A 14,277-nucleotide genomic window follows, 5' to 3' on the forward strand; every position below is an offset into this window, starting at 1 on the left:
CGCAGTAACAAAACCGGCCCGCGGTTCAAAAACCAGCCCCCACCCTTCTGGATCACTGGGAAAACGTCCAGTGCCCGCTGCGGCCAGTCCGGCCCTGATCGCATAACATAATTCACAATTACAATATTATCTTTCTCGCACCCCTCTTCATGAATAAGCTCAGCTACACATTTGCAGCAGCTTGTTTCAAGAACATCTTCGACCCTGGCGCATCACACGTATTACTTCCACCATAGGCCACACTGTAAACATTCCTTCCTCCGCCACGCACCTCAGACGCTGTAGCCTTTTAAGCAAAATGCAAATGATTACCTCAGCAGGCGATCATTGTCTGGGGGAGTCTCTTATCGAATCGCGCAAGAGAGTGCTTTGCTGGCAAAACCGTGGAATGAAGCACTACGTAAACACAACAATTCAAAACAATGGGGGCTTATTTACAAGCCCCTTGCGCCGCCAGTTCGTCCCTTTCAACATGGGAAAAGGTGACGCACGAGCGGCGCAGGGGACTTGTAAATAAGCCCCAGTGTACTTTCGTAATGTTATATATTCACCTAAAGCAAATACATTAAGTGCAAGGTTTCACTGGATGTTTGAGTTCATGCAAATGTTATTCCATTACAAACCACTCTTCGAGGACAGCAGGCATTTTTCTGAACCGTCTTTCAAACATTTTCAAATTGTAAATGTATTTATATAGCTCTTATGACCCTTTACGAGTCATTGTTTAAACTAGTGATTTGTACAGTCCTACAAATACCCCCATACACTTATAGATAGGCACGTGTTCACATTTGCACAGTTTTTAGAGGAGAAAGAAACAAAGAAACCATTTAAAAAAAAAGGAGAGAATGAAGAAAAGATGTGCACATATTAGTATGTCTGCTGTGTATGTGTGTGAGAGGTGCATAAGAACAAGGAGAATGTCTGTGTCTTTTTTATAAAAAGAGAACTAAAACATGCAATGTCCTTAAGGTCACAGAACACTGCCCTCGTTGGCTGGGCTAATTTGATTGTGCTAGAACAATAGCACTGTACTCCTCTGCCAGCGAAATGCATGCTAATTATGTGATTTGTCCTTGATAAGACCTTGGTGGGTCATTCAGCAGTTGTGATCTGTCACTGACTTCTAATCATGTATTATCGTCTGGGTGAGTCAGAATGGTACCCTAAGCTTTCTGTCTTTACAGAAATGTGGCACTCTAATTACCTTATGCCAAGTGGATATGCAGAGACTGAATTAAGTGATCAGTGTGATTGCCTTCAAAATCTTCTATTTATCCTTTGTGTTTCCTCACTGCAATTTACATTTTTAGATGCTGGGAAACCATGGTGTGGCTGTATCTGCCAGTCCAGGGAAAAGTATATATAATTAAACAACACACCACTATTTGCAACTAGATAACAGTGCAAAATAAACAGCACTCTTTAGTTGTTTTCTTTTTACAAATATAGGCTTGTGCATATCATTATTTAAGTATTCAAACATTTTGTGATTCAAAAAAGCACAATTAAAAACAACGTATATATCTGAAAATAATTGCATGTCACTGTATGCCATAGTCATACGAGCAGACTTCTTTAAGGTCACATTTTTGGCAAATCCTTACTGATTCACAAGAGCACTTCGTTCTATGTTAACATGAATGCAATGTTTGTAACGGGTTTGCAAAACTTCTGTGTCAATTTTAGAAAATATGCAAATCCCTATTTTTTTTTAGCACATTTGATAAATGTTTCAATGTTGCAAAAAATATACACACACTCCAGAGTCCCATAACAGAAAAGAGAAAATTAAGATAACCTGGTGATAATATGATTATTTTGGAAAATATAGAAAATTAATACATATTTATTGATTTTATTTGGACTAGGGTGGGGTGTCATTTTGAGTTTGCATTGGTGGACCATTGGAATGCTTCCCTATTGAACTTGCAGTTATTCCTTATCGGTGAAGCAATCACTTAGATTCCAACAGCAGAGTTGTGGCCGGTTCCATCATCAGAAACCTTAGACCAACAGGCTATCCAGGGTATGGCTTGTACACATATGAAGGCTCACTATATTAGGACAGAGATATCTATAGTTTTTTTCCTGCCCAGAATACCATGCAAAGCCCAGCAGCGCTGGGCAAGAAAACCAAAAACATAAACCACCCTTCCCAACCCTATTTGTAGGGTAGACAACCCTTCATTTGTTTCAGAGAAGCCAAAAAAATGCCAAATGGGCTGCCAAGACGTAGTAGTTTATCAGGACATTACCTTTTTTTGATGGTTATTTCCATAACGATCCCTGCCAAGCTGACAGGTATCCCTTAATTAGATTGGCAGCTCAAGGTGGATGGAAGTGAGAGATTCTGCGGCAACAAGAGGCTTACGAATTGCCCCCCAGGTGTGGTCTGTCAAAACAACAGGTCCAAGTGGTAGTTGACACACACAGAAGACAAATTGGAATTATGTAAAAGATTATCAAAGTCCAAGCACAAGAAAGTCCTTTGTCTGAGGTAACAAATGCTTTATTTTTCAAGGAAGAACACTTTGGATTGTAGTCCACAGTTGAGCAAACCCAAAAATGAATACAGCTGACACGTGTTTCGTCATACGATGACTTTTTTAAGGCTCAAAATATTATTTCCGTCCCATGGATGGGGTGTTTTGCATTTACATAACCCATAATACAATAGCAAATTATCAGAGTAATAATCATAACCACTAAACTCATTATTATAATATGAAAAATATTGTTGGGTCGGGAGGTGAAAGTGGAAAGAGAATAGTTTTGGAAAAAAAAAATTATATATATATATATATATATATATATATATATATATATATATATATATATATATATATATATATATATATATATATATATATATATATATATATATATATATATATATATATATATATATTCACTGAAAAAACCATAGGTTATAGACCATATATAGTTAGGGATTAGCATTTAAAAAACCTTATTTTATTTGCACAAAACCATTGAAATTCCATATATAGTTAGTTGCACTAACTATATATCGCGGACCCGCAATCCACTGCTAATGATGTCACATATTACATCATTCATGACATGGTCAGTGACATCACTGATGACATCACCGATGACATCTCAAATGACATCACTGATGACATCACTGATGACAACACCCAGTGATGTATGTTTCTGTAAAGTTAAAATATGTCTTACATATTGAAGAATGAGTGGATGTATAAGTGTCTGGATGAAGGATTTAGTAGGTGCATGACTGACTGTATGAGAGAATGATTAAATGTGTCTCACTGAGTGCATGGGTTAGTGATTAAAGTGTCTTAATTTGGCAATCATTATTTATGTTCTTCTGTAAACTGCTGCATGTTTAAATCAGTAGCTATATCAGTAACTATATGGGTTATTGAATGGTTGCCCAAGTATTTGTATGGGAGACTGAGTATGTGTGTGGGTGGCTGGGAGGTGTATAACTCTGTGCATAGATGTGTGAGCAGTTGATTCCCTAGGTGTATGGGTTCAAAAGTGCATGTAGAAACAGCTGTATGGACAGTTGACTGTGTGTATGAGTATATTGGTGAGTGAATGGATATCTCAGTTCTACATGTCAAAGTAAGTACATATGTAAAACACACTCCATGTGAGAGTTGACATATATAAATAACTGAACATAAGAGCCAGTGAATGTGAGAGTGGCTGTATGAATCATTGTGAACTTGTATCAAGGATTGTATAAGAGAGTAAATATGTGTTAGTATATGTTTGAATAAGTAAGGTGTGTATAACTGTATAGTTGAGGAAATGGAGGTGTGATTGATTCTTTGCATGACTGACTAGGTGTGTGGGTAACTCCATGGATGTGTGACAGTCTGTGAGTGCCTGTTTACACTGAGTGTATCTAAGGTTATATTAGAGTCTGAAGATGTATTATCACATAAATGATATCATCAGTGATGTAATCAGTGATGTCAGTGATGTCATCAGTGATGTCATTTGAGATGTCATCAGTAATGTCATCAGTGATGTCATTTGAGATGTCATCAGTGATGTCATCAGTGATGTCACTGACCATGTCATGAATGATGTAATATGTGACATCATTAGCAGTGGATTGCGGGTCCGCGATATATAGTTAGTGCAACTAACTATATATGGAATTTCAATGGTTTTGTGCAAATAAAATAAGGTTTTTTAAATGCTAATCCCTAACTATATATGGTCTATAACCTATGGTTTTTTCAGTGAATTTTCAAGGTTTTGTAAATGCAAATTCCTAACTATATATGGTCTATAACCTATGTTTTTTTCTGTGAATTTCATTGGTTTTTTAAAAGCTAATATCTATAGCTGTAAAATATATTCTTTATTAAGTGACGTATCACGTAGCCCGTGAGACGCCTAATGATGCATCGCATAACCGTGACGTATCGTCTCTGCAGCGCAAACCAAACCCAAAACGTAAGCGCGCCAGAACACGCTTAAAGATATATATATATTTTTTTAACCTTAATTAGACAAAATCCACACGTGCACATATCACAAACGTTCAAAAAACACAATATGTCGGACTCCCGTTACGCTGCCGGTTAGCTGCCCGGTTAACGTACCAGGAAGCACCTTTACCGCGAAAAATCGCAATTTTTTTTTTCACCCCCCAGGGAACTTTAATAGCCCCCTCATCAATCCTAGGGGTTCAGGAGGGGTTTGCCTTACCCCTTTCATTCATTTACACCTTTTTTTTTTTCCACCTCTTGTCTCTCGATCCCACAGAGAGACAAGATGGCGGCCGCTCCAGACTGTTTACAATGATAACAGCCAATCAGCTTCTCCTCAGGCTCCCGTTACACTGCCGGTTAGCTTCCCGGTTAGCTGCCCGGTTAGCTGCCCGGTTCGCGTACCAAGACCCGTCTCTACGGCGAAAAAATCGGATTTTTTTTTTTTTTTTTGGGGCCCAGCGTGGCTCTATAATATCCCCTCATCAATCCTAGGGGGTCAGAAGGGGTCTACCTTGCCCTCTTTCCTTCATTTCCCCCTTTGTTTTGGCCTCCTCTTGTCTCTCGATCCTACCGAGAGACAAGATGGCGGCCGCTCCGGACTGTTTACAATGTTGACAGCCAATCAGCTACTCGTCAGACTCCCGTTACACTGCCGGTTAGCTTCCCGGTTAGCTGCCCGGTTAGCTGCCCGGTTCGCGTACCAAGACGCGTCTCTACGGCGAAAAAATCGGAATTTTTTTTTTTTTTTTTTTGGGCCCAGCGTGGCTCTATAATATCCCCTCATCAATCCTAGGGGGTCAGAAGGGGTCTACCTTGCCCCCTTTCCTTCATTTCCCCCTTTGTTTTGGCCTCCTCTTGTCTCTCGATCCTACCGAGAGACAAGATGGCGGCCGCACCGGACTGTTTAGAATGTTGACAGACACCGGAGAGCCAATCAGCTTCGCTTCGCAAAGTTCCGATACGCGAAAAGTACGCGAACCGGAGCGCTGCCAGATATATATCTTGTTTTAAACGTTAATTTCTCAAAATTCACTGAAGCACATATATTGAGACCTAGCAAAGGCACATCGGGCTAACAGTCCCTACAATTTTGCCAAGTTTCGTGGAAATCCATTCAGCCGTTCGGGCTAAAAGTGAGTCCAACCGCCCTATGGAAATTAACATGGGAAAAACGCGTTTTGGGACCCCCCTTTTTTCTCGGCCCCCCCTTGACGACCCCCCCCCCCAAATTTCCAGGAGCTGCTCAGAAACAAAATGTGCCATTTTCCTGAAAATTTCAGCCAATTCCGTCCACAAACGCCAAAGTTATTAGGCATAGAATTTTCAAAAGTTCCATAGAGAAAAAATCCTAACTATATATACCTACTGGCTATCGCCAGTAGGTAATATATATATATATATATATATATTTATATATTCACTGAAAAAACCATAGGTTTGACACCAGTTATAGTTAGCTGGAAATTTTACTGACATAAAACCATTGAAATTCCCACGTTATAGTTAGTTGGACTCACTATAACTTGCTCACCTGCAATGCACTGCTGATGATGTCACACATTACATCACTCATGACATGGTCAGTGACATCACTCATGACATCACTGATGACACCATCCAGTAAATGTGTGTCTTTCTGAAAAATAAATATGTTTTATATATGTATATGTGAAGGTCGATGGAAGAATAAATGTTCAAATAAGTGTCTTAATGGATGTTTTTTTTAGAAAAATGATTGATTAACTGGCTTATTAAGTGTATCTTAGTGAATACATATATTAGCGAGTATTGATTACATATTTAAATGTTTGTATCAGTATTTCACTTTGTGTATAAGTGGCTGCATGGGTTGGTGACTAGCTACACGTGTGTGTATATGGGTTATTAGATTTTTTTTTTAGTATCAGTATGAGTGTCTGTATGGTTTGGTGGGGGTGTTACTTAGCACATAGATGCATCAATGACTGACTCACTGTTTGTATGTGTTTTGAAGACAGCATATGTGCAGGACTGTATGGGTGGACGAGTGTGTATATGTGTGTGTTAGTGAGTGAATGGCTTTCTCACTAGTGTTTTTATCAGTAACTACAAATGTTTTAATCTAGTATATGTGAGTATTGATGTATATAAGTGAGTATATGTGAGAGTGAGAGATTGAAAGAGTTCTTGTTTAAATAAGTAAGTGTTTCTATAAGTGATTGTTTAAGAGAGTAAGTATGTGTAAGTTTCCTTAGAAGTAAGGTGGTAGTGTGTGTATAGCTGTATATGCTGTATAATGGATGTTCAATAGTTTATTTGCATGTGTGATTATGTGTGTGAGTAACTTTTGGATGACTGTCGGTGTGTAACAGGATGTATAGGTGTTTCACTACATATGATGAGTGAATATATGTATGAGTGACTATATAGAATTGTTGGTGAATGAGTGGATGTGTATATAGATGGTGGTATTACTGAATTGGTTGTTGTAACTGGTATGGATATCTCTATTTTTTGAAAATTTTAGTTTCTATTTCTGAATATGTGTTTCAAGGGTTATATTACACTGAAAGGAGTTCCGTCACTCTGTCCCAAGGCTGATGTCATCAGTGATGTCATGAGTGATGTCACTGACCATGTCATGAGTGATGTAATATGTGACGTCATCAGCAGTGCATTGCAGGCGCGCAAGTTATAGTGAGTCCAACAAACTATAACGTGGGAATTTCAATGGTTTTATGTCAGTAAAATTTCCAGCTAACTATAACTGGTGTCAAACCTATGGTTTTTTCAGTGAATGTAATAGGTTTTTTAAATGCTAATTCCTAACTATAACTGGTGTGAAACCTATGGTTTTTTCAGTGAATTTAATAGGTTTTTTATGCTAATTCCTAACTATATAAGACCTGAAAGCCCACCAGGAATCTTCAGTATGCTCCAGGGGACTGCATTGCAGAGAGGTGTAATGAATCCACGCCCCTTTTTACACCTCTCTGCAACGCAGCCCCCGTGCATGTTTGAAGAGGGGGAACTAATTCCTCTTGCATACTGGGGGGCCCTGGGGGCCAACTAGCCCACCTGGAACCTCCAGTATGCGCCAGGGGGCTGCATTGCAGAGGTGTAATGAGGCTATGCCCCTTGTTACACCTCTCTGCAGCGCAGCCCCCTGCCGCGTTTACAGAGGGGAAACTAATTCCCCTTGCATACTGGGGGTCCCTGGGGACCAACTAGCCCACCAGGAGCCTCCAGTATGCGCCAGGGGGCTGCATTGCAGAGAGGTGTAATGAGGCCACACCCTTTTTTACACCTCTCTGCAACGCAGCCCCCGTGCATGTTTGAAGAGGGGGAACTAATTCCTCATGCATACTAGGGGTCCCTGGGGGCCAACTAGCCCACCTGGAACCTCCAGTATGCGCCAGGGGGCTGCATTGCACAGAGGTGTCATGAGGCTATGCCCCTTTTTACACCTCTCTGCAACGCAGGCCACTGGCGCGTTTGCAGAAGGGGGACTAATTCCCCTTGCATACTGGGGGTCCCTGGGTCATATCTGCCCAAACACCGATATTCCGAACGATTGAAAATGACTTTTCTTGAGAAACATTTGGATTTGGATAATCATGTCCTATACTTTGGAATTTTGACTGACTTTGAGGAAGCTATAAATTACTCAAGTCTGCCAGAATTGTGTGGGTAAAATTGATACCTAGTCACTTTGAATAAGAATGTACTTAGGTCTCGTCTATCATTTGGAAAAAATATCTAGTTATATGACAACAGGATACCAACATAACTTGAAGGAAATAAGAACGCCCTGAAGAAGTTCTGTTGTACAGAACGAAATGTTTCGGCTGGCTGTGGTACATAAACTTAAGGAAAATAAAAGCATTTGAATATACACCAAGATTCAGCGCTTCAATAAGGACTCTAAGTGATATGATTTGATTGGACTTATTGTGCAAGTGGTGCTGTGCCAAACTTTGGAATATTCTCCACTACTTTCCACTACTTACTCGCTCCTACTCCACTACTCTCAAATACTCACTCTCTACTACTCATTCTCTACTACTCTACTACTCTCTACTACTCTCTCTCTACTACTCACTCCCTACTACTCACTATCTACTACTCTCTACTACTCACTCTCTACTACTCTCTCTCTACTACTCACTATTTACTACTCACTCTCTACTACTCTCTACTACTCACTCTCTACTTCTCACTCTCTACTACTCTCTACTACTCACTCTCTACTACTCTCTCTCTACTACTCACTCTCTACTACTCACTCTACTACTCACTCTCTACTACTCTCTTCTACTCACTCTCTACTACTCACTCTCTACTAGTCTCTACTACTCACTCTACTACTCACTCTCTACTACTCTCTACTATTCTCTCTCTCTGCTACTCACTCTCTACTACTCTCTACTACTCACTCTCTACTACTCACTCTCTACTACTCTCTACTACTCACTCTTTGCTACTCTCTACTACTCACTCTCTACTGCTCTCTACTACTCACTCTACTACTTACTCTCTACTACTCTCTACTACTCACTCTCTACTACTCACTCTCTACTACTCTCTACTACTCACTCTACTATTCACTCTACTACTCTCTACTACTCACTCTCTGCTACTCTCTCTACTGCTCTCTACTACTCTCCACTACTCACTCTCCACTCTCTATTACTCACTCTCTACTCTCAACCTCTCTACCTCTCTCTACTTCTCTCTCTACTAGTGTCTCTACCTCTCTACCGCTACCTCTCTACCTCTACCTCTCTACCTCTACACCTCTACCTCTCTATCTCTCTCTACACGCACACATATACACATATATATATATATATGCATATATATGCATATGCATTTATATATATGTATGTGTATGTATATATATATACATATATAAACATATATAATCTGTATATCTAAATAAATACAAATATAAATGCATGCATACATATACATATATGCATAGAGATGCATGTTATTTACATGAAAGTTTAAAAAAAACGAATAAAAGCAAAGCTAAAAAGCCACCTCATTACAAACAGAATGGCTTTAACCTAACCACTTCGATGCTGATGACGGAACGGTTCCGTCATCAGCATCGGTTGAGCTGTGCTGATGACGGAACCGTTCCGTCATGACTCCGCCCGTGCAAGGCGGAGTCAGCATGGGCGGGGAATTCGCACCACACGGATGCGGTTAAACGAGGGCGAGATCTATTGCATTTTCAATGCTTGTTTACTTTGGTTCCATCAAGAAGGCATTCAGATGTGTCACACATTTGCCATAAATTCTGAATGTTAGCACTCTAGTTGCTCATTAGATCACTGTAGAAAAGCTACTGCTCACCAGGGAAGTCTGCTGCTGGTATTCAAAGTGCATGTTTCAGTCTGCATGTCAGAATTTTTTTGATGAAATAGAAGAGGATTTGAGAAGTCACTCAAAATGAATCCCTAATTTTTCTTTCTGAAGCACTAATCATACTTTCTATGGCAAAATGAACTCCCTCATTTTGTTCCTTTTTAAATTAAATGTTTTCAGACTTACCACTTCATTCCAATCCAGATGGCTTCTGGTGTGCCATACTTCTGTCATAAGTAAGACTGTTAGCGCTCTAGTTGTTCTTTAGAACACTCTGGGACATTCTGCCATTGGGCTATACTTAGGCTACATCTGGGTGATATTTGGGCTACATTTAGGCTCTTTTGTCTCTGGTGGCCATCTTGGGAGACTGTATGTCAGACTTTTTTATTGAAATTGAAGAGGATTTGAGAAGTCACTCAAAATGTGCCCTAATTTTTCATTCTGCAGCACTAATCATACTTTCTATGGCATAATATACCCCCTCATTTTGTACCTTTTTAAATTAAATGTTTTAAGAGTTACCACTTTATACCAATCAATATGGCTTCAGGTGTGCCATACCTTTGTAATAAGTAGGACTGTTAGCGCTCTAGTTGTTCTTTAGAACACTCTGGGACATTCTGTCATTGGGCTATACTTGGGCTACATCTGGGTGATTTCTGGGCTACATTTGGGTTCTTTTGTCTCTGGTGGCCATCTTGGGAGACTGCATGTTAGACTTTTTAAATAAAATAGAAGAGGATTTGAGAAGTCACTCAAAATGTGCCCTAATTTTTCTTTCTGCAGCACTAATAATACTTTCTATGGCATAATATACCCCCTCATTTTGTACCTTTTTAAATGAAATGTTTTAAGAGTTACCACTTTATTCCCATCTCGATGTGGAAAAAGGTAGGGCCGATGTTGATCAAAAACCTTTTTCAGAGTTGCCCGGCGTTAACAGCCTCTAATACCACTCGAGTTATCAAACAAAGAGGCAGGCGCTGGAGACTGGAAGGCAGGAAACAGAAGTTTATTCCGACGGAGCAGAACACGTCAACTCAGACAACAGGGTATCTTCTCGAGGTGCTCTAACCGGATCCCTGAGGCCTGGCCTCTTATACACAGGTTTATGATCTTTATTACAGTTTATTACATGTAGCACATTCTTGCAAATACTTTGAAGTACGGAAGGACATCCTCGGAATCCCCGCTTCAAGCCCGTTCCCACACACATTTACAGTTGAAGTCCCCACCCCGGTCACAACAGGTGATGATTGTCACGCAGCTGGGCATTCCGCCGATTCCCGGAATGCATGTGGTTGATCGGATCTCATGGGGTGGGGGCTTTGATCAGTTGTGGATCCTTTGATGGGGGAGCTTCCTACTGTATGGGGGCAATAAACAGCATCTGCAGGGCCAGGTGGCGGCCTGGGAACGAGCTGGACAATCGGGCACAGAGGAAAGGGGGTTTTATCAAAGGGATATGGGCTCATGAAAGGGATGGAGGGAGGTGTCGAGCTGGGAACAGGATGGGACTCCAAGGCAGGGTTGCGCTGGAGAGGGGTTTATGGCCCTAGCATGTGAGAGCGGGGGCTGTCAGCGCGCGGGGGATGCCCGCGAGGTTAGGAGAGCGAGAGAGAGAGAGACGCGCTGGCTATCGGCAGTGGGCAGAGAGGCCATTGCATTCAAAATGGCTGCCGCTTACGCGCACAAAAAGGCCTAAAAAGGGACAAGATGGCGCCGATAATGTTGACGCTGCAAACTAGATTTTAACAGTCCTCCCTTTTCAACATATCTAGCCAACTTGTCTAATCGATGTCTATCTTCATCAAATTCCTAACCTCGACATCGTACAATGCTCTCATGCGTTCCCCTTCGAAGTCCACAGTCTTAGGGCAGATACAATTTGCACATACCGAACACAGAGGCGGCAGGCTTTGGATTCCTAAGCAGAACCCACATATTACAACAAAGAATCAGGATAATTGTAAACAATCTCCACCCCCAGTTCTTAACAGTACTCCAGAACCATCCACCAAGCGACCATTCTTCTTGCTCCTGGTAAACATCTGAGGAAAGTCTGTGGAGATGTTCGATGGCTTTGTACACTGAGGGCGAATTGTCCGGTATATATGTGCAGCAGCTGGACCCAATGATGCGGCATGCTCCTCCACGATCCGCTAGAACCACATCTAGAACAAGGCGGTTCTGGAGAGCCACCAGGCGGACCGCTTGAAGCTCGTCTGTATTGTTTGCAAGGATGCCAGCTGTAATGTTCATCGTTGTCTCGACTGCCTGGGTCAAATGTCGGATGGCACGGCTGTTAACCATCGGGCCCCAGAGTGGAACAAGTCCCTTCATTGCATCGAGGAACTGTGCTCCGGTGGAGTCGGCTTGTTCAATGTCTTTGGCTCGTTTTTGTCTGTGATGATTCGCTGGAGCCACATAGGTCGGAGGAAGGATGAAGGCAATGTAACAGGTGCCCCCCAGCCTTTGGGGAGCCAGGTATAAGCCTTTGTACCACAAACAAAGTACATGTTCGGAGAGGAGACAAAAGAGGGTGGATCGGTGGAGTTTAAAGTTCTGGTGATGCGGCAAGCGCTGCGGCCTACCAGTTGTGTCCCAAGCCCTTTGATGCACATAAGGCCTGTGACGTTGATGACGGATAGGGCTACAGTCAGGGTGGCAGCTGTTCGTTTCCGGAGGTAGGAAAAGGTGGGTCTGGTCGGATTATTGAACACCTGCATTACGATCCGTTCTTTGACAGGGATGTCCAGGTGGATAGAGTCGTTGGAGGTCTGTGGGCAGAAGTGTGCAGCAGTTTTCTTCAATTTGTTCTGCCAGACCCCGTGAAAGAAATGTGTCATAGTTCTGCTGGAGGTGGCATTATCCCTGTAGCTTTCTTGCAAGAGGATCAGCCAAGCAAGGCAGGAGCCGTGAATTGAGAAGGGTGAAGGGATGAAGGGTATAGAATGTCCAGTGGCGTGGAGTAGCAACCCACAGATCCAGCAGTTGGTGGCATTGGTAGCAAGATTGTGCTGGTGCAGCAGTTGCACGAAGGAGTTGTTCCAAAACTCCTTACGTTGTTCTCGGAGTTGGGGTGAAAGAGAAATCAGATAATGTTCCTTCATGGTGGTAGGCTGTGCAGTGGTCAGAAATGTCTCATGAGCTGGTGCGCTTTCTTCCACAATACAGAGTGTGGTCATGAGGAGGAGGCAAAAGAGGAGGATGATAAAAAGTGCAATAGTCTTTGAACTGTGGATTTTGTTGGTCTTTGGATTTCTGTAGCGGATCTTCGGATATCCGGTTGCTTCCATCATCTTTGTGCCGGGTGCTTCCATCATCTTCTTATCGGGCGCTTCCATCACCTTCAAGGGAGCTCGGTAGCGGGTAGAACCACAAACTTCGTCTAGCTTTCTCTCCTGACAGCCTTTGTAGTGTTAGGCCACCGCTCTGAGAATTACAACTTAGTCAATGGTCTGCTTAGCCGAAACTCCCTCCTTTCGTCGCAGGTTATACCCTTCTCTGGATGGCACAGTGGGGTCGGGATATTTTGCCAATTCGAGTGTCTCTGTATCAGGATAACAGTTCAAGGATGGCCGGTCTTTGTTCAGGAGCTCTTCCTGGGTGGTCACGTCTTTGGTCGTTGTCAGAGTCAATGTGCTTTTCTTGCAATGGTGTGCATGTATCCAGTTCCTTTTACCCTCCACTCGAAGAGCTGGCCGGGTGGTGAGTAGGACTTGCCAGGGGCCCGTCCACCGGGGTTCCAGACTCTTGGCACGCTGGAAGTTGCGGATTAGGATGAAGTCCCCAGGTTGCAGGTTGTGTCCAGGACCCCTGGAAGCGTCAGGAATGGCATGCAGCACCTGTTGGTGGATAACAGACAGTGTCTCAGTCAATTTATACAAGTAATCAGACATTAGGACGTCCGGGACGTCATGAATGGAAGTCGGTTTTGGTGCAGACCAGACACTCATGGGTCGGCCGAAAACGACCTCGTAAGCGTGTCAAGTGGTGTTTGGTGGGGGTGGAACGCATCAATAGCAATGCCAGTGGGAGGGCGTCTGGCCATTTCAGTCCTGTGATAGCCACTATCTTAGCCAGTTTTAGTTTCAGAGTGGCATTGTGTCGTTTAACCAATCCAGCAGATTGGGGGTGGAAGACTGTGTGGAACTTCTGTTTAACACCCAACCCCTTCAAGATGAGTTGGATAACTTCGGCTACGAAGTGGGGGCCATTGTCGCTCCATAAAATTCGACAAAGGCCGTAACGAGGGAAGAATTCCTTTAGTAGTACCTTTGCAGTGGCCATAGCAGTGTTGTCGCGGGTTGGATAAGCTTCCACCCACTTGCTAAATGCGCACACCACAACAAGTACGTACTTCAGGCCTTGGCATCTTTCTAGCTGGATGTAGTCCATTTGCAGGACTTCAAACGGGTGA

The sequence above is a fragment of the Lissotriton vulgaris genome, chromosome 6 (genome assembly GCF_964263255.1).
Source record: "Lissotriton vulgaris chromosome 6, aLisVul1.2, whole genome shotgun sequence".
Classification (NCBI taxonomy): Eukaryota; Metazoa; Chordata; class Amphibia; order Caudata; family Salamandridae; genus Lissotriton; species Lissotriton vulgaris.